The following is a 21,660-nucleotide window of genomic DNA, read 5'->3' as shown; positions in this document are numbered from 1 at the left end:
GCTTCCATGTTGAGTATAGGCCCAAACTGTCTTTTTAAGATGCAAACTTTGTTACCCAATAAAGGTAAAAATATAAGGTAAAGGTAAAAAAAATCCAAAACAAGTAAGATGGGCTAATAGAATAAGTAGCTGATAAGTAAAAGTATTTATGGGTGTTATGTAAGATCATGCTTGTGTTTTGAGAAAAAAACGTAAACGCCACATTTCTTCACATTTTCAAATGCCAGATGTATCTGCAATTGTAGAATGACCCATAAGGAATAATGGTTTAATCTAACACTTCTAAAGCATCTAAAGTGTTTGGAAAACGATGATCAGTGAGATCAGATCAAATCAGTTTAGTCTAAAGAGGAAAATTAAGATTGCGATTTTGATTTATGACAACACAAGTTGTTCATGACATTTAGGCTATTTTAAAGGGATAGGTCTCCCAAAAATAAAAACTCTGTCACCATTTAATCACTCTCAAGTTGTTTTAAACCTGTATAAATTTCTTTGTTCTCTTGAACACAAACATACTGTATATGGAAGAAATTTATTGAATTTTCAGTTCACTGCCATAGTAGATAAAAATATAGCATTTTTTTGTTTTGTTTAACACATAATAAAGGATAGTTCCTTTAAAAAAAACACACACCACTATGTAATTTCATAACACATGGCAAACTTACATCAGCCTACTAGGCCGTAGGTGCACTCACGACACTCATTGACAGTATAGGTTTAATTTCTTGGCCACTTCTAAGTTTTTTTCACTCAATACCGAGTTCTTTTCTTACACTTAGCTGTTAAGGGTACTTGTAATCCTTCCTCCTGGAAATCACTGCTGTTATAGATCGGCAGTGTGTTAATTGCTGTTCTTTGCGTGTGGTGTCTGCCTTTGGGCCATAAAAAGCTCCCCCACGTGTCCGGTGATGCCTCTTCACACGGGTCTTTTGAGGGAGGCAGAAATGATCATCAGCAGATCAGTGTTTGGTTTCACTGGTGTTTGTAAGGGGAAAAATCAATCTGAAGGCCTCTCGCATTGTCGGACGGGCTGCGTGGTGGTAACAGGAAGATGAGCGTGTATAAAGGAGACGCTGTAATATAATCCCTCCATATGTGAGGCCCTATTGAATATAGTAAAGGAGAAAATGATCACGGTGCCTGTTGCCTAATAAAGATGTGTAAGTGTAGTATTGGGCAACATGAATGTGTGTAAGCCATTCAGTTTTTTTATTTTCTTGGCCTGCAATGTGAATGACACAGCATTAAGGAGCTTACTGCGTGTACAGTAGTTACTTAGTGGATGTATAGAAGCTTTATGGCCATGTGGTATCGATTACAATACTGCTTTGAATGGGTCACTGAGTTCTGCATCAGAAGCAGGATTCCCAATAAACAGTGTAGAGAAAAGATAAAGATTTTGTGTGAATTTGGAACATGCATGACACTTGAATAAAACTTTGTTCTCATTTTGGAGCACGAGGAGTGTGTGACTCAGCGTGTATGTGTGCGTGTGTGTGTGTGTGTGCTGTAAAGGGGAACTCCGATCTGTCCAGGCATGCCTCCAGCACTTGCCTTTTCTCATATGATGACTCATATAAACGTGCTGTTTAAAGTAGGGGAATTCTTCCCTGGTCTGGCTGTCCAGCCCATCAGGGGATAATGTGACACAATGCCTCATGCTAACAAGCATTGGTTAATGAGAGCGACGCTCAGATGCATTGCTGCTGCAGTTTTTTTTGGCATGTTGCGTTGGAATGACATTTGGCAGTAATCTGTTTGTCAGTCTAAACTCAGAACAGAAACAGACTCCGGTTTGGCATTTTAGGTTCTCTGTAACTGATGGAAAAACAGATTGCAGCGTTGAGAAATTTTGTACGTTCTGGCTTTGCCAAACCAGCCAATGGGGAGCAGAGTTAAAGTGTTGCCGGGCAACCGTGCCTGTCCTGCCTGGAGAGAGTGCCAAGCTTAGGGAGAACTGTGTGGAGCCATGTGGGTCGTGTTAGCCCTGGCATTCCTGTTCATCTAGCTCATCCACTGCCACCGGGACTATGAAGAGGCTGTGGTGAGCACAAGGTTCTGGATATCTCCTGAGATGGCAACAATGCCTGGTTGATGATGTACCAGCATTGCTTTCTGTCTAAATGATGAAACTCTTGAATACTTTTGTGTGTTGTAATGACAAGGTGAAAGCTGTTTATTTGATTTAAAGTGTTTCATCAGATTAATATGCGTAACAGATGCAATGCACGCATGTCAGAAGTTACTGTATGCCAGTCCAGGTGTACGCCAAACAGGTTTATAATTGTTGGAGGGGTAGCAATTTTATGGACTGCATTCAATGCAGAACACAAGATGTCACATTAGAAGCTCTTAGTACTGGCTTGGTAACATTGTCCACCTCAGTTGCCTATGTTTGTAACTAAAGAAAGAATATGAGTCATGCAGGGACTGCGGATAGAAATGAGCCTTTTGGCTAGATATGGAAACATTAATGTTATAATTGTACATGGTCCCTCTCAAATAAACTTAAATAATAAACATGTGAATGTCAGGTATATGGCTTTCGTATGAGCAGAGCAAATGTTTGGAATTGTTGGAAACATGATGCCAATGATCTCATGGAAAAAAACTTGTATATGTAAACATATTTTTATTTATAAATGTTGCCTTCCTCCACAGTTTTGATTTTCAAGTACAAGCATAAGACGTGACAGTCAATTGATAGGTGTAGATCGATTTTTTTATTGTATGTCATTTTTTTAAATAAACAATTTGTTTAATTTTATTGTGTGTTAATTTGATTAAATAAACAATTTGTTGAATGGGTCATATATCTTTGTCGCATTTAAGTTTAGCCAAGTAGCGGTTCTTCTGTAAAAATTGATTTGTTGTTTCAACTTAAAAATGTTTAAAATTTTGAGTTAACTCAACATAAAAATATTAGTTATTACATTACATTTTTAAGTGGAATTAATTAAAAAATTTAAGGCAGCCACTAACTTTTTTTTAAGTTAAAACAACAAATAATTTTTACAGTAACCCAAAATAATACTGGCTAGACATTTTTTTTAGACTTTTAACTCACTAGCTGATGTAATTAACTCGTCGTTTCAATTGCTTGTTATCAGAAATAATTAGCAGTTAAAGGTGCAGTTTCGTATTTAACAGCGGCCACTGGCGTTGTATTATAGATTTGCCACGAATCGCTCAGTCCAGACGGTGGCCACCACAGTACAAAAAGATGTCGTTCTCATGTTGACGCAGGGAAGAGATTTTGCGGGCATTAGAAAGACTGTAGAAAGAGCAATGTCTTATGTATTACATAGAATAAAAGGTTTGTGGATTTTAAGTTTAAAAAGAAGGAGGAAGTCAGGCAGGAGCTAGGACCTGTGTTAATATTATAAAGACTTTCCAGCAGAGACACGTTAAGACCCGCGGTACTGAGGCTTTTAGCGGAGATACTCACAGCTATCTATGGAGATACTTTCCAGCAGAGAGACGTTGGAGAGAAAGATTGTCTGAAAAATCACCCTCGAGGAGGTTGCTTTGACTCAGTATGTGAGTAACATACCAAGATATGTTGTTGTAATATTAGCTGTGTGACGGAGCAGTTTTGAGCGTAATTGTTTATCTGGAACCGCTTTAATATTGTACTCGTCCAGATACTTGAGAGAGAGAGAGCGCGCGTTTTATTCTTTTACTCAATGATGAATAAACTTTCAGTTAATCCGCGGGTCACATGCGTTCCGCACCGGAGAGCACGATCCGTAGGCTACGGATCACGGATCGTCCCGCGATCCGTTTCACCACGATACCGCAGCGGAGAGGAAGAGGAAACGCGCGTTGTTGAGTTGTTTGTCCGTTTAGGGCTGCTGTACAAAACATGGCGGCGAATTCAATGTATGTAGGCCCGCTCTGTATGTAGATATAAACATCTTATTCTAAGGTATTACAAACATAACGGTTCATTACGTGAGGTCTTTAAACACATCTGAATAAATAGTTTTGTGTATTATATCACATTTCCGTCAATAGATCCTCCTAAAAATGCCGTATTTTTCCTTTAAGTTTGGGCCACAAAAGCGTGCTTGCGCAGTAACGTTTGTTGTTGCTTTGAAACCGTCTATACAAAGTGTGCTTGTGGTGTTTTAATTTATCCTTCATATGAGATACATGGAGACAAATGTGACATTGGATTGAGATATTCAGGGATATGATAGTTTGTAATCACTACAGCTCAAGTGGCAAGAGCACATGCAGTACTGTTGTAGCTCAGCTCTGACATACATTTTCATTTTATGGGAACAGCTCACAATGGGACATTTAATTTTGTGGCGCTGTTGGTTCTCCTCAGACGAGTTAGAACTTCACAGTCTTGATGTGCTTGTCATCTTTGTTCCGCACACCCAGCCCATCCCCTTCGTCAGAGCTCTGGTCAGTACAGAACAGATGTTTTCCAAGACATCATTGTGTAAAAATCTCTTTCACTTTGTCTCCTGTGGTGGCCATGTGACAGGATGGAGAGTTGATTGTCGAGAAGGTGTGAAGACTCCGCCTTAATCAACAGCCCTCGCTTGTTGAACTCCAAAAACCCCAGACATTTATCATGGAGTTCAGTACCATCTGACCACTGTGGGCTAATGATGCTATTTTGAGAGGCTAGCAGATGTTAGTCATCTGAAATTTTGTTTTGCAGGTCCTGGTATTTGTGGCTTCCTTATAGATATAGATGGGAGTTATATGGGCATTTGTCAGTGAAACCTGCAGATGCTGTGGCTTAATAACATAAATCCTATGTTACCATTGGCGAAGGGCTGTGCATTGCCTGAGTGTTTCATCATTGTGATTTAAGGCCATTATCTCTCACTGGATGAGCTGCTTTACTGCTAACAAGAGCTTTGTCTGAATGCAAACAAATATAGTTCTTCTGTTGCCTGTGATATTATTGGAATGACACTTACATTTGTTGAAGTGATTATAAACACATGGACTATTATAATAAATGTTATTTTTATTTATGTCAATTAATTTATACAGTTATATTTATGCAGTTTTTATACTGCCTGTGTATTTATATAGGAGTGTCAACTTATCTTTGTAGCTAGTATTTTCAATACTAGTTTTATTCTAGTTCTACTTTTATTATTCTTTCTTTCCACATTTTGTGTATTTTGTTTTACAATGTTCCAGACTCAACAAATTATTAAAATGTACTGTCAAAATATAAAAATGTAAATATTACTACATTTTAAAAACATAGTGTGCTATTAACCACTTAAGTAGTTGTTGTGTTTTTTGCTCATTAGGACTATCCCTACAATACTGCCACTATTACAATTATAAGTTAACATTGAGTTAATAAATTTTGGTGCAAATAAAAATCAAAATAAATTTGTGACAGATACATTAGAGATTTTTATATGTGTGCCATTTCAAATGGTCAAGATCTTTACATATGATATCAAAAACAGTTAAATATATATGTTGGGAATTGTAGACAAATTTAATCTAAAGTTATGAGTAAACCATGAGTCATGAGTCATCACTGAGATCTATTTCTATAGACAATGTAGTTCCTGAAGGATTAGTTCCCTACAGTGCGTGTGTGCGTGTACGTGGCAGAGAGAGAATGACTGGACAGAGATAAAACATTTTAATTAAAAAACTTAATTAAAGAGTAAATGATGAACATATTATAACAACTGACTTATTAGTAGGGTAAATTACAAGTTACAAATTAATTTTCTGTTATGTGACAAATTAAATAAACCAAAACTAGAGATTAAAGTCACACTGAATCAACAGTTCAAATGTAGTATCCTGTTCAGATCCCCTTTTATACCTTATATAAAGCCTTATATACCTCAGAGGTGTATAGATAAATGTCTGTGTGAAGCTTATCTGCTTGTCTTTAGGAGTACTTCCTGTATGCTTAGTTTGATGTGTCAGCGTTCTGATATATCCCCAGCCCATATGGAGGCATGATTAGCTTTGTCTAATGTTACTGATAGTCCTGCTGATTTATACCGGAGCTCTGTGCCTCAGACCTGACATCCTAAAGCATCCTGCCACTTTAAATCAGGCTGTTCTCCATCAATGTAATACACACTAGATTAGGGCGTCAAGAGAGGATGTAAATAATTAAGATAAAGATTGTAATCTTCTTCTAAAAGGGTGAAGTTGAGTGTAAGGGTGTGTATATGCTTTGGTTTCCTCTCCAGCTTGTGTATGTCTGAACTTTCTAACATTAGCATGTTCTTTAGTATATAAAGTGGGGCCCAGAAGTTTAAAGTGATAGTTCACCCAAAAATGAAAATTCAGTCATCATTTACTCACCCTCTTGTCAAACCTGTATGAAATCGTGTTCAAACCTGTATGACTTTTTTTCTGCAGGACTCAAAAGAAGATATTTTGAAGAATGTTGTTAACTGGCCCTCATTCACTTGCATTGGTTTCATGCAATATAGCCTAAGTGAATGGGGGGCACTGCTTTTCGGTTACCAACTTTCTTCAAAGTATATTCTCTTGTGCTCTGCAGAAGAAAGAAAGTCATAATGGTTTGAAATGACAAGAGGGTGCAAATGATGACATCATTTTCATTTTAGGGTGAACTTTCACTTTAAGAGCAGTTGTGAAAATACTTTTATTTTTCTAATTTAAAACAGTTTTGTCATGTACACATAATATTATCACAGCATCAGAATTTTGGGAAAAGGTTGAATTGAAATATATTTTTTAGATTTTTAATATTTGATATAATGACACCATGTCCTTGAGTAAGGATTCACAAGATGACGATCTTTTTTTTATATAATTTATCAATGACTAGTCACCTAGAACAATATCTTGATTATTATTTTACTTCATAAATTTACTTTTTTTAAAACGATCACGTCTTTAATGACTATTGAACCCTAGTGTAGTAATCTGTGGTTTTTATCCACGTGCGTGTGTTGAAGTCTTTCAGTGTCCAGACAGAAGTGGGTTTTCGGTCATCCACTTTTCCCAGTGCCATTTCTCCCCGTGTCCTTTGTCCTTCTTACCCAGACGGCTGTTCCCCTCTCTCTGTCTGAAATGTTTTTGGAGAGACCTGACCTTCTCCCATGCTGACTCCTCCATCCATGAAACCCTTTTCTCCAGAGTACGGTATTGCTGCACGGTCTCCTTAAATCATCCCTGGAATGTAATCTTAACAGAGTATTAATGGCCTTTCTTTAAAGCGAGGCCAGAACGGCTTCATTAATACACGGTTGCCTGTAGAAATCCCCCTCTGAGGCCTAAAGCAGGCTAATGCATGGACAGAAGACAAGAAACCTTATAAATGAAAGCGTCTGATAGACTTGTAAATTCAGACATTGATTGCTGATATGAGCTATTTCTGAGTGCTGAGAGAGTCTAAACACAGCTACTTGGTTGGATTGTGAAACTGATGCATTATTTGGGTGCTATGTCTGTGAAATGAGAATATTTGGCATTTTTATAGTTGGCTGGTATGCATGTTCGTCTGTGTTTGTGTTAAAGTAATACGTCTGCATTTGTTATTGTGTAACTGTATGTGTGTGTTTGTCAGCTTTTGGATTAGGCCACGTTCACGTCTCCTCCATTTGGAGAGCATTTGTGGAAAAGCACAGCAGAACTTTGTGAAAGCGTGCTCTCTGTGTTCCCGTGAGCAATCCAGGGCCGCCGATCCAGGGCGTGTCAAGCCAGGACTCAAAACCACTCCTATACTGTATATTCACCCTCAGACCCCAGCATCTCCCTGTGGTTTAGTGACTGAGAAACACACTCTTGCCTACTGTTCACGTCTGTTCTGTTTTAATTCTGACCCAAGATAAATTATGCATATTTCACCTCAAAATTGATCCCGTAGGTGAATGTGAGGATATTGTTCTGGACAACCTCTTACCCTGAATTTATTTTTGTGTTTGGAATGAGAAGGGGTTTGTAACATAACAAATAATGTGGATTGCAAATTGCACTGTTTTGACTACTCAACTTGATCCTATTTTTGCTGAACAAAAAACCATGAATGCTATGACATACAGCCATTTTAAGAGCACACAAGGCATCTTATTTGAATTTTTTTTCTAGTTGACAGCAGATATTGGTCCAATTCTATTCATTAAATGAACATCAATTTTATTTATTTACTGTAGATTTACTTGTATTAAAATGCATGAGAAGTGATTGGTCCACATCGATGATAAGTTTACATTGGGAGTTGATTTCCTGGCTGTTCTGCTTGTTGCTTCTGGTTAACACGAGCAAGCGTGTGACTTGTTGTCTCCATGTGGGTGTGAGGGCTGGAATTAAAACAAATACCAAAGATACTTTTATTGTTAGCTTTAACATTACTAACACATGAGTGAGGCAGTAATCGGAGACTTCGGAAACATATTTCCGTTTAACCTAAAAACAGAGGTCTCTTTAACTGAAAAATTCTGGATTTAAAATTTGCATTTGGATAATTAATCAATATGAATCGTTAGTCAGTAGTGACAATACTATTAAATTGACATTAATACTATTACAGTGACCATAAGCACATTTATCACTTATCACAATTCACACTTTTATCTTTTTTATAGACCACTGCGCAAGATGTAAACACTGTTCACAACTTCCTGTTTCAGTTTTTATTTATGTATGTACATATATAATAAAATGTTAAAGATATTCATTTCAACATTTTAATTTGGTTATATTGTTCTGTTGGTTGATTTTAGTTTATAGTGTGATATTTACATGTATTGCATTGGCATTTTATTTTATTTCAATTCAATTTACATTTATTTGTATAGCACTTTTTTGTTTCAAAACCAATTTTAATTCACATTAAATTTATAATAAAATTCACAATTTCATATTACCAGTCAAACCCAGAGAAGTATTTTGGCAAATATTTTATTTAGCATGTGTGTTTTCTCAGAATCGAACCCGTGAGCCTGGCATTACTTAACCAGTTGAGCTACAGGAACGCTGCAGCACTGTAATGTCACAAAAAAATATATAGACTTATGGTCAACATGTGTACTGTAACTCGACAAATAAGATTTCTATCTAATTTAAAAGGCAGACTGTAAAGTAATTATAACTGAAGATAATATAATTGTATATGAAGATAATGTATAATTGTAAACCTTAGTAATTAAGTGGCAAAAATGACTGAATCAATTCTATATGCAATTCTTACTTTTCAGAACATTGATCTTTGTAAAGTACTACTTAACATGCTTTCATATTAGGCAATATATGAACTCGCAAGAATTGTGACCTTTAAAGTGAATTCTGTGATGGTGCACCTGGTTCTCCTGTTTCTGACCTCAGCACAGGTTCAGGAGGCCTGAGAGATGACACACACGGTAGATGAAGTGTGCAGAAGGAGGACTTGTTCTCTGTATCCCATTAACATCACCTCATAAAACGCTCCTACACGAGGGCAAACTGACACCCATATGTTGGCTGGCTCAGCTTTCTGCAGGTACGCCATATTTGGTTTTCATTTAGCCCTTGGCTCACATGTTGGTGATGGATTGTCCGAAAACCGTGTGGCTGTGGGTGCAGGGCACAGAACAAAATTCCTCCCGATCTTGCGTCAAACCGTTTGCGCACTGATATGTGTTGTTTGACTCTGGCAGAAGCAACTGCTCATCTGTGTCTTATATTAGTGTCGAAGGGAAACTCACACCTGACCAGCGTGCATTTTTAGAAAATTGCTCCCCTCCAGAACTTTAAATAGAAGTAAAGCGTGTATAACAGCTGATGTATTCGTTAGATTTATTCTCGCATCAATTACAAATGTAGCCGGCGTTGAATTACAAATTAACTAACTGCTAATTAAGGTCATCACAATTTTGGCATCTGACACCACATGTCCACTGAGAATGCTGATGTTAACTGCCATTAGAGTCATGGGTTGAGTTTCACATAAGCAACAGCCTCAAGATGATGTTGGCCTGTGTCATAAACACTGGCTTGTTAATCCCGTGGGTCACATCACTGGCCTGTAGGAGAAGGGTGAGAGATGCTGAGAATATCTTCCTATATTAAGCAACCCTCTTCATCAATAACATCCCCTCTCTCTCTCTCTCTCTCTCTCTCTCTCTCTCTCTCTCTCTCTCTCTCAAACAGTATTATAGAGGCTTTGCTGGTAAGATAAATAATATAGATCAATTACAATATACAGCATTAAATCAACATGTTGTATCATTTGTTTTTGATTTTGTGTATTGATGCCATTCAAACTCAAAAAGGAAGTAAGGGATTTAGCATTACATTTTATTTGCATAGATTGCACATTGAGTTGAGACGATATTATATTCACATACATCAGTTCAGCTAGAATGGACAGTTTATGTGATAAGTGACAATTACAGTTTTCAAATGAAGGTGCACAGACGACAGAACAGTAAAAATGTAACAACATCCAACATGCTGTCTGATGTTATTTATTAGAAATACATGAAAAGTTCAAATGTCAAAGTTCACAATAAAGAGTGTACTGAGCGTGCAGTGATTGTCCTTCCTCTGTAACTGTATTCAGAAGATGTGCCATGAGGTCTAAAGCTCTCATTTGGTCTGTTTAGCACCATCAGTTTTCGCAGTCCGGATGGCCTGGCCCACAATGGGCTAAATTTGGGCTGTGATGTTCCTCTTTATCGTCCTGCATCAAAGATTTCAACTCCCCTGATGTGCTCATTCAAAGAGCATTCTGTACAAGTGGGTCGAGGTGCTGCTTAATTCACTTATCTAGTCCGTTCAAGCAGAAGTGTGTTTTGTTTTCTTAGGGTTATTTAAGGTTGAACACTGTCTTTCAGTTTGGTAATTGGTTACAGTCTGCGGATGCATTTGCCAAAAATTAATCAACACTTTTACTAGACAGCTCTGTTGGAACAGGAACCCAGCGAATTTTGAGTTCCACGTTAAAAATGTAATGAAATAAATGACATTTCTTTTTTAGATCATTTAATTGTATTTTGTTTGCCATGATGGGCTTTGTAAACACAAGCATTGTCTTTGAGATTCAAAATGTGGCATTTAGCACAAATGTGTCAACAAAACCTGATGCCTGTCAAATGTTAATATACACAATGTAAAATTGCAAAATAAAGGCTCTGCCTTTTTGTTTAAAAAATGTTCGTTAAATTCATGAGAACACAAATGTGCACAGAGCAAGCAGGAAATGTGAACAGAAAATGTAGTTTGTGTTTAGTAAGAGCGATTGCTGATTTTATATTTTTAAAAATCCTGTTAACAGTTAAGCAAACCACATTAAACATAGTGTCGGGGAAGAGTAAAGTGGCCCTTTCTTTTGCCTCTGTTATTTTGGAGCTGTCAGTTGTATACACTGGCTCTACTGCTTGTAACAGTAACTCTGTGCCAAATGTTGAAGAGCATGGTTTTGGCAAGAAATCTTTATCTTTACTTGTTTCAAGCATTGTGAACAGGGATGTTCAGAGCCATGTATTTCTAAAATATCTTACCAACCGATCTGGGTATGATTCAGGCAGTGAAATGGCACATTGTTTGGCATTTAGCACATGCATCATTTGTTCCAGTGGAATAAACATTGTATATTATATGAAACCCTTAACCCAAAACACACGCTTTTTGCAGAGATTATCTGTCTCATCATACAATTTGATAACACAGATCAAATGAATATAATGTAAAGCACCTGCAGTAAATATCAGAGCAAAATACGTACAACTTGCACAAAAGACACATACAAATACATACCAAGTGTGCTAAATGGTCTTGAAACATAGTGTTGTGGTATGACACTGGTTAGCAAAAAACAACAACAAAAAATGATATCATGCCTCCCAGTAGATAGTGTTAAACATGTTTAAATATCTTTTATAATATAGAAATATAAACATATATTTACATATAAAAAAAACAATTCCTTAACTATAAACCTAAATCGCATGTTAAGGGTTTGGGTAAGGGTGACTTTTAAGACATGTTGGACCTTTACCCTCATTGTCTTTGTTTTGTTCCCTGGAGACTATTTCTTAAGGATGTCCAGCTAGACTAATGCAACTTCACCAGTAACTTACACAAGCATGTCAGTTAGTTTGACCTTTGTGCTACAATATATGAAGCAAACGTTTTTTATCAATCAATAATAATCAACATAATTCCAAAATATGTTAAAAACATGGTGTATGTTTACTCGGTGGTTTTGAACATTAATAAAAGATATATAAAAAAAAGGTTTTACAAAAAGGAATTACAGGGTGGACACAGATGAGAGGTTTTAAAGCAAAGATCTTGTTTTTAAGCACATTTGTGGCTGTTTAATTCGTACAATTGCTATTTCTGCTTTCCCCTTAATAAAAGCAGAAGTCCATTTTGTGTATAATTTCCAGCTGCCACAGTCATTTTCCAGTGGGATCAACCTTATTTGATTTCACCTTGGACGATTTTCGGACAGACTTCTTTTTGAAAGACAGCCTGTCACCTAATCGTTCACTGAACGCACGCTGTGGAAATCAGGTATCATAGGCTATATTTAAACAGGAATTCCTAAGTATAAAAGAAGCATATGTTACGTGAATAAGAGATGTTTTGTATAAATCCTTTTTTTTCTCTTTCAGAGGCTATAGACTATTTTTTGTCTTGACTGACATGTCAGAAGGGAATACAGAGAAAACTGTTTTCTTCCAACTAAAAATAAATGTAGTGGTAGAGCACACCACAAGGCTAAAGACCGCTGGCTGGGTATGTCTGAACGTGTCATGTGTATCCTGTTCCACTATAGGACTTACAGTCATAGTTCACATTCATCATGCATATGAAGTCTGTTCCTTCACCTCACACATTTTCTTGGCATTTCTCTCTGATATCTTTCTACTGTTTTCTTATTGGGATCTTTCTAATACCTAAGGGACACAATAATCACAAATGAGATCTTTTTGATGTCTCATTGTTTCTCATACACAGCACTACTGCCCCTTTCTCAAACAAGTTTCTCAAGGGGCAGTCGTGGCCTAGAGACGCTGGATTGCGATAGCTGCCCACTGCTCCGGGTGTACGTGTGTTCACGACTTGCTGTGCGTGTGTTCACTACTCTCTGGATGGGTTAAATGCAGAGGTCACATTTTGGGTATGGGTCACCATACCTGACAAACAGGTCACATTCACTTCAAGGAGAATATAAGAAGACTTGTTTGAATCGTGTTTTAAAGATTTTTCTCCTGAGAAGCACACCGTATTAATCACATCTCGTCTCAACAAAGACAACGAGGGTAAAGGTCCTCAACTTAACCCCAAACCCTTATATGCAACACGGCTTATGATAAAACACACACAAAAAAGTGAAAACATTTATATGTTTTACAGTTCCAGTTTTTTTAATGGCAGGCATGTCTAAGCAAATTTGTTTAATACATTTGTGTACAGTATGTTACCCTAAAGGTCTTAAAGAATAAATACAAATCGCAATGATTTATGTTTCTCAGTTTTTCTCCTATAAAGCATGCATATTAAACAAGACTCAAAGAAAAAGATATTAACAGTGTTTCAGTCTGCCATTAAAAATCTGAGATTTAGATCTTATCTTGGCTATGATATTCATGTTCTAAGCTCTTATGCCAACAATCTTTGTCTCGGTGTGCAATGTGCATATATTTATAATGTGCAATCATTATTTATTTGTGCACAGTAGCATACATTAAACCTTTTAGTGTTTAAATGCACAATGCTTAAAAAGGTTTATGCTTAAATAACTTTGACTGAATAGGAAAGAGCAGTCAATAGGAGGCAGATATAAATGAAAAACTACTTCAGAACTGTCTAACAAGCATTTCAGGGAGAGACCTTAAAAAGCTGGCTGATGAAATGGCAAGAGAACATTTTTATGCAATGTGTGACTACACTGAAGATGCTAAAATATATTACGTTTTACTTACTTAGATTTTCCAACTCCTATATTTTTAGAAGATATTTTTGAGTTCTCAATTCTTAAATTTTTGTCTCCGATGTTTCTTCTAAAAATAATTTAACACAATAACACTTTCTGGATGCTTTTCTCCCTCTTTCCTTTGAACAAAAGCATATTTTCTCACTCTGTTTGATTACTTTTTTCCTCCACCGAGTTCATTTGATAGAATCTTTCGTTTCTGCTGGTTGATTATTCACTGTTCACATGATGATGTTCTGGTTGAGCCTTGTTTGACCATAGGGAAAGTTTGCGAATGATTTTAATCGTGGGGTGGTGTATGATTTATTCAGGCATTTCCACTTGTTTTTTCAGGCAAAAGCTTTAAAAACTATGTCCTGGTATGTTTAACTAGCATTAATGCTTCTAAAAATACGTATGTACACGAATACATTCACACTTATGGGCTTGTGTGTGTGTATGAATATATTAATTCCCTGTGTTTATGTTTAGGGTCACTTGAGTGCAATGCTGTTTATCTTATTAACCTTTTGGCGTATGTTTAAAAGCACAATTCTTTAAAAAATATGCTTAAATGACTGACTAATGATAAAGAATAGGCAGCCAATAAAAGAGCAACATAGATAGGAACCCTTTCAATACAATAAAAAAGTTTTGATGAGTTTACTAAAAATGTGTAAGAATGGGGTGTATGAATGTATATACGTACAGTAGCTTACAGATGTGTGTAAAGTTTCATTGTGATTATTAAGGTACATCTGTAGTCGGCAGCAGAAACAACAAAAAGCTGAAAGGTTGAATAACTTGCTACAGTAACTGTTTGTGTGGCTATTAAAAGGCTTTAATCTACACCTTTAGTAAACATTATGCATCCCCATTTAGTTGTGACAAATAATTAGTAGATTCTACACAAACATAGCTTCAACAGATGCAATGCATTAATATCTGAACGGTTACCGGATAAACAAATTCCTCATTGTGATTGTGAGTCAGTGTGGTTTAGGAGGTGTGTCTGTGCTGAGTCATCAGATATCTGTGTCACCTTTCCCCACCCAGTTACAGACCACTGCCTCTTCACTCCTCAACAACACACAGCTGCTGAATCACACACACACAATTCATGAAACTCTCAACAAGTTTTCTCTTGCCATTACAATGCATGTTTGTTTGTTAAAAGTGAATCTGTGTGATTGCCTGGGTTTGGGAGTATAACGCTGTAGTTCTCCATTGTGGTCCACAGAAACAGACCCTCACCTTTGTCCTCGTTCGAGTTTCAACAGAGATTTTACCAGTGTCTCAAATTGTGCTCGAAGATCCCGAAAGTCAGCGATTTCAAAATGAACTCAAAGTTGAAAACCACCATTGTAGACCACATGCATGGCTTTACCTTCTGCATTGTTATAATCTGATGAGCATTATCGATATCACAACAATCACATGAGAGATGAATTTCAGTCTGTATAGTTAAAAAATATATATTAATCTATAACATCCATGCCTTCTCAAACCTCTTTGACTTATTTTGGCACAGGGACGTCGTGGCCTGACTCAACTCTTGCTCTCCGCAGAGGGAAATGCACAGTTTCCAGCGTGCTGTGATAATGGCAGATTATAAATGAGACGTGTAGGACAGCAGGCTGAGATTCAGTAGGCTCACACCCTTATGCATCAACGGGGCCGAGTCTTTTCGTCTCCAGCTCCTGTGCAGGCTATTACCTGTCCCTCACCAAAATGTGCCAAAGCGAATAACCTTTCATTTTGTCAGTGTGATTTTTCATGTGAGATTTAAAAAATGGGCTCGGGTGTTTCTCTTTTCGGCCAAGCTAAGAACGCCTACGGTATAATACAATTCCTACTGACGAACTTGACTATCGAGTTTTAGGATAATGCAAAACTCAAACCGATTTTCAAAGAGTGCTACATAACAACTTTGTCTCGAAGGTCTCCTGACAAAGCCGTAAGCAGGGAAAACTTCATTCAGCTCACGTTGATCAGTGAACTTGACAAAAAGCAGTCAGCAGTCACTTCTCTGAATAAAGTGTGCTCTGTATTGAAAGAGAAAGCATACATTGAATTGCGTTTATGAAATCTACAGTCCGCAATCACAAAACTGATCACAAAGGCTGTGTCTGAAACTGCTCCCTATCTCCTATATAGTGCACTATATCGTGTTTCCTCCATTTTGTAGTGATGTCCGAAACCTGAGTGAACTACTTCAAACCCTAAATTCGTTCACGCTTTTTTACCCACAATGCACTCTGATTTTGAGCGAACATCCGATCACTCACTATTTCCCATGATACAACACGCGACGACCGCTTAAATAGTATCAGCTGGAGGGGAGTGGCCGTTAATGCCACGAATGCACGTTTACACACTTGTGTTTGTTCTTGTTGACAGTTATTTTCCTGTTTTTGAGAATTAACAGATTAAATGAATGTTATAGACAGTGGTGTTTTATTTTAAATATATTAAATAATTGTATTAAACATGAAAGTAAATAAACGTGGCAAACAGTTGTTTTGTTCTCTTTATTAACAACTAATACAAAAACGTGACAAATAAGGTGAAAATGAACTTTATCATTTTATTATGCAATCCATGAAGGTGTAAGATAACCGTTATGTCGAATGTCCGCGACAGTGTACAGTACTGTCAGACGCAGGTTATATTACGTCAGTGTCTGAAATCGTTCACTCATTTTCATTCACTTCTTCCCCATATAGTGGACTCAAATGTCATTCGCTGAGTGAGCGAGGGAACGGTTTCAGACACAGCAAAAGTATAACTTCACTGCTGTCCTTCTCAAACCTTGGATCTCCATATTTCCTGATTATTAGTTACCCTTTATACGTCACTGGGTTTTGCAAATATCTAACCAATAAAATTAATTAAAAAGTGCTTGCCAACTTTGACAACACAATATTTAATCTCTTTTAAAAGTACAGCGTTTTTTCCATTTCCTGAAATAAGAATCCAAGGTTTTGGAAGGACAGTGACAATTTGCATTATTTACAGAGTGTGGAACCAATCTAAAGGCTAAATTAAAGAGCTAAATATGAAAAGAAAAGACCATGGAAAAGAAAAACCTGTTTTCTGGAAATCTGCTTTCCAGTTGTTTCTCCTGAGAAACAGACCCTCACCTTTGTCCACCAGATTTTAGAGTGTCTCAAACTGTTCCCAGATATGCCAAGATCCCAACGTCGGGGATTTCAATCATGAACTCAAACATTTCTCATTAAATTATTCTAAAATCAAACTATCTGGAGTTATGCTATCCACATCAATTTTACAGCGCTATGCTCTTCTTACTGTATGTCAACAGTTTGTGTCTAATGCCATTTCAAGAAAATTTAAGAGAAACATCAGAGACAAAGATGATACTTATATGAACCACTACTGACATAGTCGCGTGTAGCCAGACCTTCATACTTCATAAGGAACGTATCGCCGCTTTTACTGGCCAAGGCCCGCCCAAGAGGCCATATGACTGACAGGTAAAGCAACCAATCACGTTTCGTTTTGTGCCGTGTCATGTTTAGAGGTGTGGAAATGTCCCCGCAATAACAGACCGGTGTAAATTCACAAACGTGTCAAAAGTTAAAAGCAACAAAATGATTATAAGTTTATGCCGTGAACCTTGCATACTTTTAAGAATTAAGCGTTTAGTCAATCATGATGAATTCTTATAGCAACCGTTGTAAACACGACAGCTTACTTCTTAGATCAGACGGCTTCGTGTTGTTTCCAGGCGGACCGTTAAAGAATGCGGCACGCACGTCTCCCGGAAATCCTGTGAAATTCAACCAATCAGATGATGACTTCGAACATGCTGAAGTGTTTCCAGAAAAGTGCGCCTTATGCATCAGACGTTTAGCCAACAGTCCGTGGGCGTGACGTCTGAGGCTCAGACTACTACTGACATAACTCCTGACATTTAAAAGAGCATTTTTCCCCAGTTGCACTCTGTGTCCCTTTGAGAGTAGAGCATGTCTCTCCATTAATCCCTGCTCTGTTATGTCTGTCCATACAGGGACGCTGAAAATTGCAAGAGCAATAAGGATTTTTAGGGGCATTATGACTGGGTTAATAAAACACAGCTGCCCCTAAAAGTCCCTCATTTTTCTTGCTGCCTTTTGGGTCCTCTTCCTAGACTCACATTTCAGAGGCACGGAGCCGGCTTTCAATCTGGTGGCTGGGTGTTGGTGAAAGTTGGACACCCTTCCCTCCCAGAGGAGTCGCAGACATTGAGCTGCTGTATCGCTTCCTTGCCTCTGTCTGCTGGAAGTGAGCAGACCCTTTTTGTCAGCAATCCAACAACTGAAACGTTTAAATTAAGAAGAGAGTGAGGGGAATTTTAGCCTCCCTCTTCCCCTCAAGCATGCATGCCAAAGGTTTATAAATTGCGCTTAAAAAAAAGGGGGTTTGCTTTGGGATTTAAGTGGGTAGCTGAGAGAGGTGAATGAGTTCAACATATTTCTGACCGAGATTCTTTCCTATTCGGGTTGGTATTTCTGTGTTTATACATGCACTACAAACATGCCCATTAGACAGTGAGGGGGGACCTTTTAATATTACAATCATACGCTGTTGAAATGTCTATGAAGTTAAAGCACGAGGATCTCATTCCAACCTAATGGTCTTATAAGTGTGCCAAGTCGGGTTGAAAGGAGCTTTGCTGTTTTTGCAAAGAAATAAAATTGACTACAATAGAAAATATCAACATGCTTGATGAAAAATGAGCCCAAGAACACCACCATTATAATATTACTTAATCATTTCTGGTGATCTACATGTTCACAAACTTCCAACAACTAAATAACGTGTGTATATACCTTACGGCATATTTATAGAACACACTGTCCTACACTGTGATGGGAAATCTTAATAGAAAATTATTTTAATTATGTGCCATTAAGAGGCACATATTAAATGCGCATTTCAAGTAAATCAAACCTTTAAAAATAATTTGTCATACGAACTACCAACATCCAGCGTTTCTTAATAAATAAATAAATGATTATATATATATATATATATATAATGTTATACTGTAACCACTGGGGCAGAAATTAATTGAGGAGGATTTTATGAGCCAGAAACTGGGACTTTGTAGGCCAGTTGAGAGAGAACATTACCACTCACCTTGCCCGCAAAGACCCAACCTCTAACACATTCATGTTTTAAAACCCATTTTTCATGTAATCGTGAATAAATGTATACTTCCTTTCCTTACAAAAAACATTTAACGTTAATTAATTACTAGACTTAAAATACTTAACCACTGCCACTAAATTGTAATTTAATATGCGTCGTCTGGCCTGGCTCTTTCGTCAACAGAGCTGTGATATAAAACTCATACTGAACTATAAAACAAAACCAAATAATAAAAAACTATTTACTGGGAAAAGTCCCAGAAAACACCTCTTAAAAATCATCCATCAGTGATGATAATGCACAGACTGTCTTCATAAATTCTCTCATATACATCTATAATAGATTTATTTACCTCTGCTGGATATCCACCGTTCAGTGGTGAATCGCATATACAGGTCGTCTATTTTATGTCCATACCGTGATATACCGCATTAACGTGGATGTTAAAAGAGTCGAAGAAAAGTTTGTCGATTCATTTACTGTTCCCATTGCTGTCACAACGCGTAAAATGAAGATGCAGTCCTCACTAAACCCCGCGTTAAACTTTCTTCTGAGAAAGAAAATGGGTCACTTCGTTTCTTTGCTCCCGAATGCGCTGAAACATTGTCATTGATGGAAATATCCTCGCCAGTTGACTGGTCAGTAGCGCTGTCGTGACTGTCACCACTGCTGTCTACGGCTGTCTGCCTTCTTAAAGGATTCACCTGGATTCTGCACACACTCGCGTTCCATGTGCGACTGCAGCTGAGCGCGCGCGGACGCGTCTCGTGCAGCTCAGCTCCCTCCCTAAAATGGAATTCTAGGTAGCACGTGCGTTTATGAATGTGTCACACTCGTAGACTATCTGTTAGCTTTTGTTTTAGGACAACAGATGTGATTTTATTGGTTGGGCATCTGCATATTCATTAATGTCTGCGTGATGCGCGCGAAGCATTGGATTCGTTTGCTATTTAATATGACAAGCATGGGCTGAGTTCATCGTAGTGTGGAGCAATGAGTTGTTTCGTTTTTATTGGTGTATACCAATGTTCATCTTTTGAGCGTAGACTATTTACAGGCTTTGCTTATATTTTGCGCAGTATCGCCGTTGCACATATGCGTACTGACTTTTTGATTTAGTTTGGAGCTCCACCTAGCGGTGTATTGCATTACTTACACCTAAACAAATTTACAGCATATGGACGTTTAGCCATTGTTCTGAAATCTGTTTCATACCTTCATTATAAAATATATGTTATATTATAGTACATATGATTTAGTACCATAATAATAAATGAACAGTTTGGTTCCAAAATGAGATAACTCCGTTAAAAAAATCATGTTTTTATGATGTTATCATGTTTTTCTAACATCGTGTTTTTTTGTGTTACTTGACTGTATTTTTTCGTTATTATGGCTTAAATCAAAACAAACCAACCGCAGTTTGATTGATATTAATTGGAATGCACAATAAAAAATAAAAAAACGGAGTTACTGTATGTCATTTTGAAACAAAATACTTCAAATACAACACATTTATTATTCAAGGAGCCTACATTTTTATTCAAAAACATTAACTTTGAACAAACGATCATGACTTCCTGGTTGCCTTTTCTGAAATGGCTGCCTTCCAGTTCTTCTCTCTCAGGCAGAAACTGTGGTAAAGAGATTTATGATGTGGAAAGTTTTAGCCATTTCAACATAAATATGATGTTATCTTATAAAACAGAACTAGTTGATTGGGGAATGCGTTTTGAAGGTGCATTGACTTCAATGTAAGGTGACTTAATCTATATTCTTAATTCTTTTACCAGGATGACAATGTTTGAACAAAAGCATAATCGCTCCGAATTTTAGGCACGGACGGGGTTCGAACCCGCGATCTTCGGTTTACGAGACCGACGCCTTACCACTTGGCCACCGCGCCTGATGGGCGACACGGCGTAAAAAACGTAATTCGGTTCAGTAGTTCAGTGAATTCTATTAATTTGAGGTATTGCACCCAGAAAACAAGTCTTTCGGTGTAGCTTGGGGGTAACGTTATTGCTTAAAACATGAATTATGGAAGTCGTACATTTCCTAAAGTGGTAAATTGTTACGCGCTGTTAAATTTCACTTAATATGTCAGCGTTTTAAAACAATGACTGCTTCTTTAAATCTGTCGACCCACAGCAGTCCCAACTACCGGGCTGAACGGGTAACGTTACTGGTCAACAATAATCACAGCCATATTTGGAAGAATGTTATTAATTTTTAGTTCTGGTGCACAATTTAATACCATAGTAGGAAAGATCATTGTATATTTTTTGTTCTCTTGAACACAAAAGAAGATATTTTGAAGAATTAATCTACTCACCTTCGAGTTGTTCCAAATCTGTATAAATGCCTTTGTTCTGATGAACACAGAGAAAGATATTTGGAAGAATGCTTAAAGCCAAACAGAATTGACTACAATTGTAGGAAAAAATACTTTATCATTTTTCAAGAAATGTATACAGATCTGGAACAACTCGAAGGTGAGTAAATGATGACAGAATTTTCATTTTTGGGTGACATATTCCTTTAAAATATCTTTCCTTGTGTTCAACAAAACAAAGCAATGCATACGTGTTTGGAACAACTAGAGAGTG

General features: G+C 37.3%; 1 non-coding gene across 1 annotated transcript; it reads right to left on the bottom strand.

The window, feature by feature from the left end:
- Positions 1-20,885: 20,885 nt before the first annotated feature.
- trnat-cgu (transfer RNA threonine (anticodon CGU)) lies at positions 20,886-20,957 on the bottom strand. The gene has a single exon. It is a non-coding gene; the product is annotated as a tRNA-Thr (tRNA).
- Between the last annotated feature and the right edge of the window lie 703 nt (positions 20,958-21,660).

This window comes from Triplophysa rosa, linkage group LG11, assembly GCF_024868665.1.
Source record: "Triplophysa rosa linkage group LG11, Trosa_1v2, whole genome shotgun sequence".
Lineage (NCBI taxonomy): Eukaryota > Metazoa > Chordata > Actinopteri > Cypriniformes > Nemacheilidae > Triplophysa > Triplophysa rosa.
This window is presented reverse-complemented; position numbering and strand designations above follow the sequence as displayed.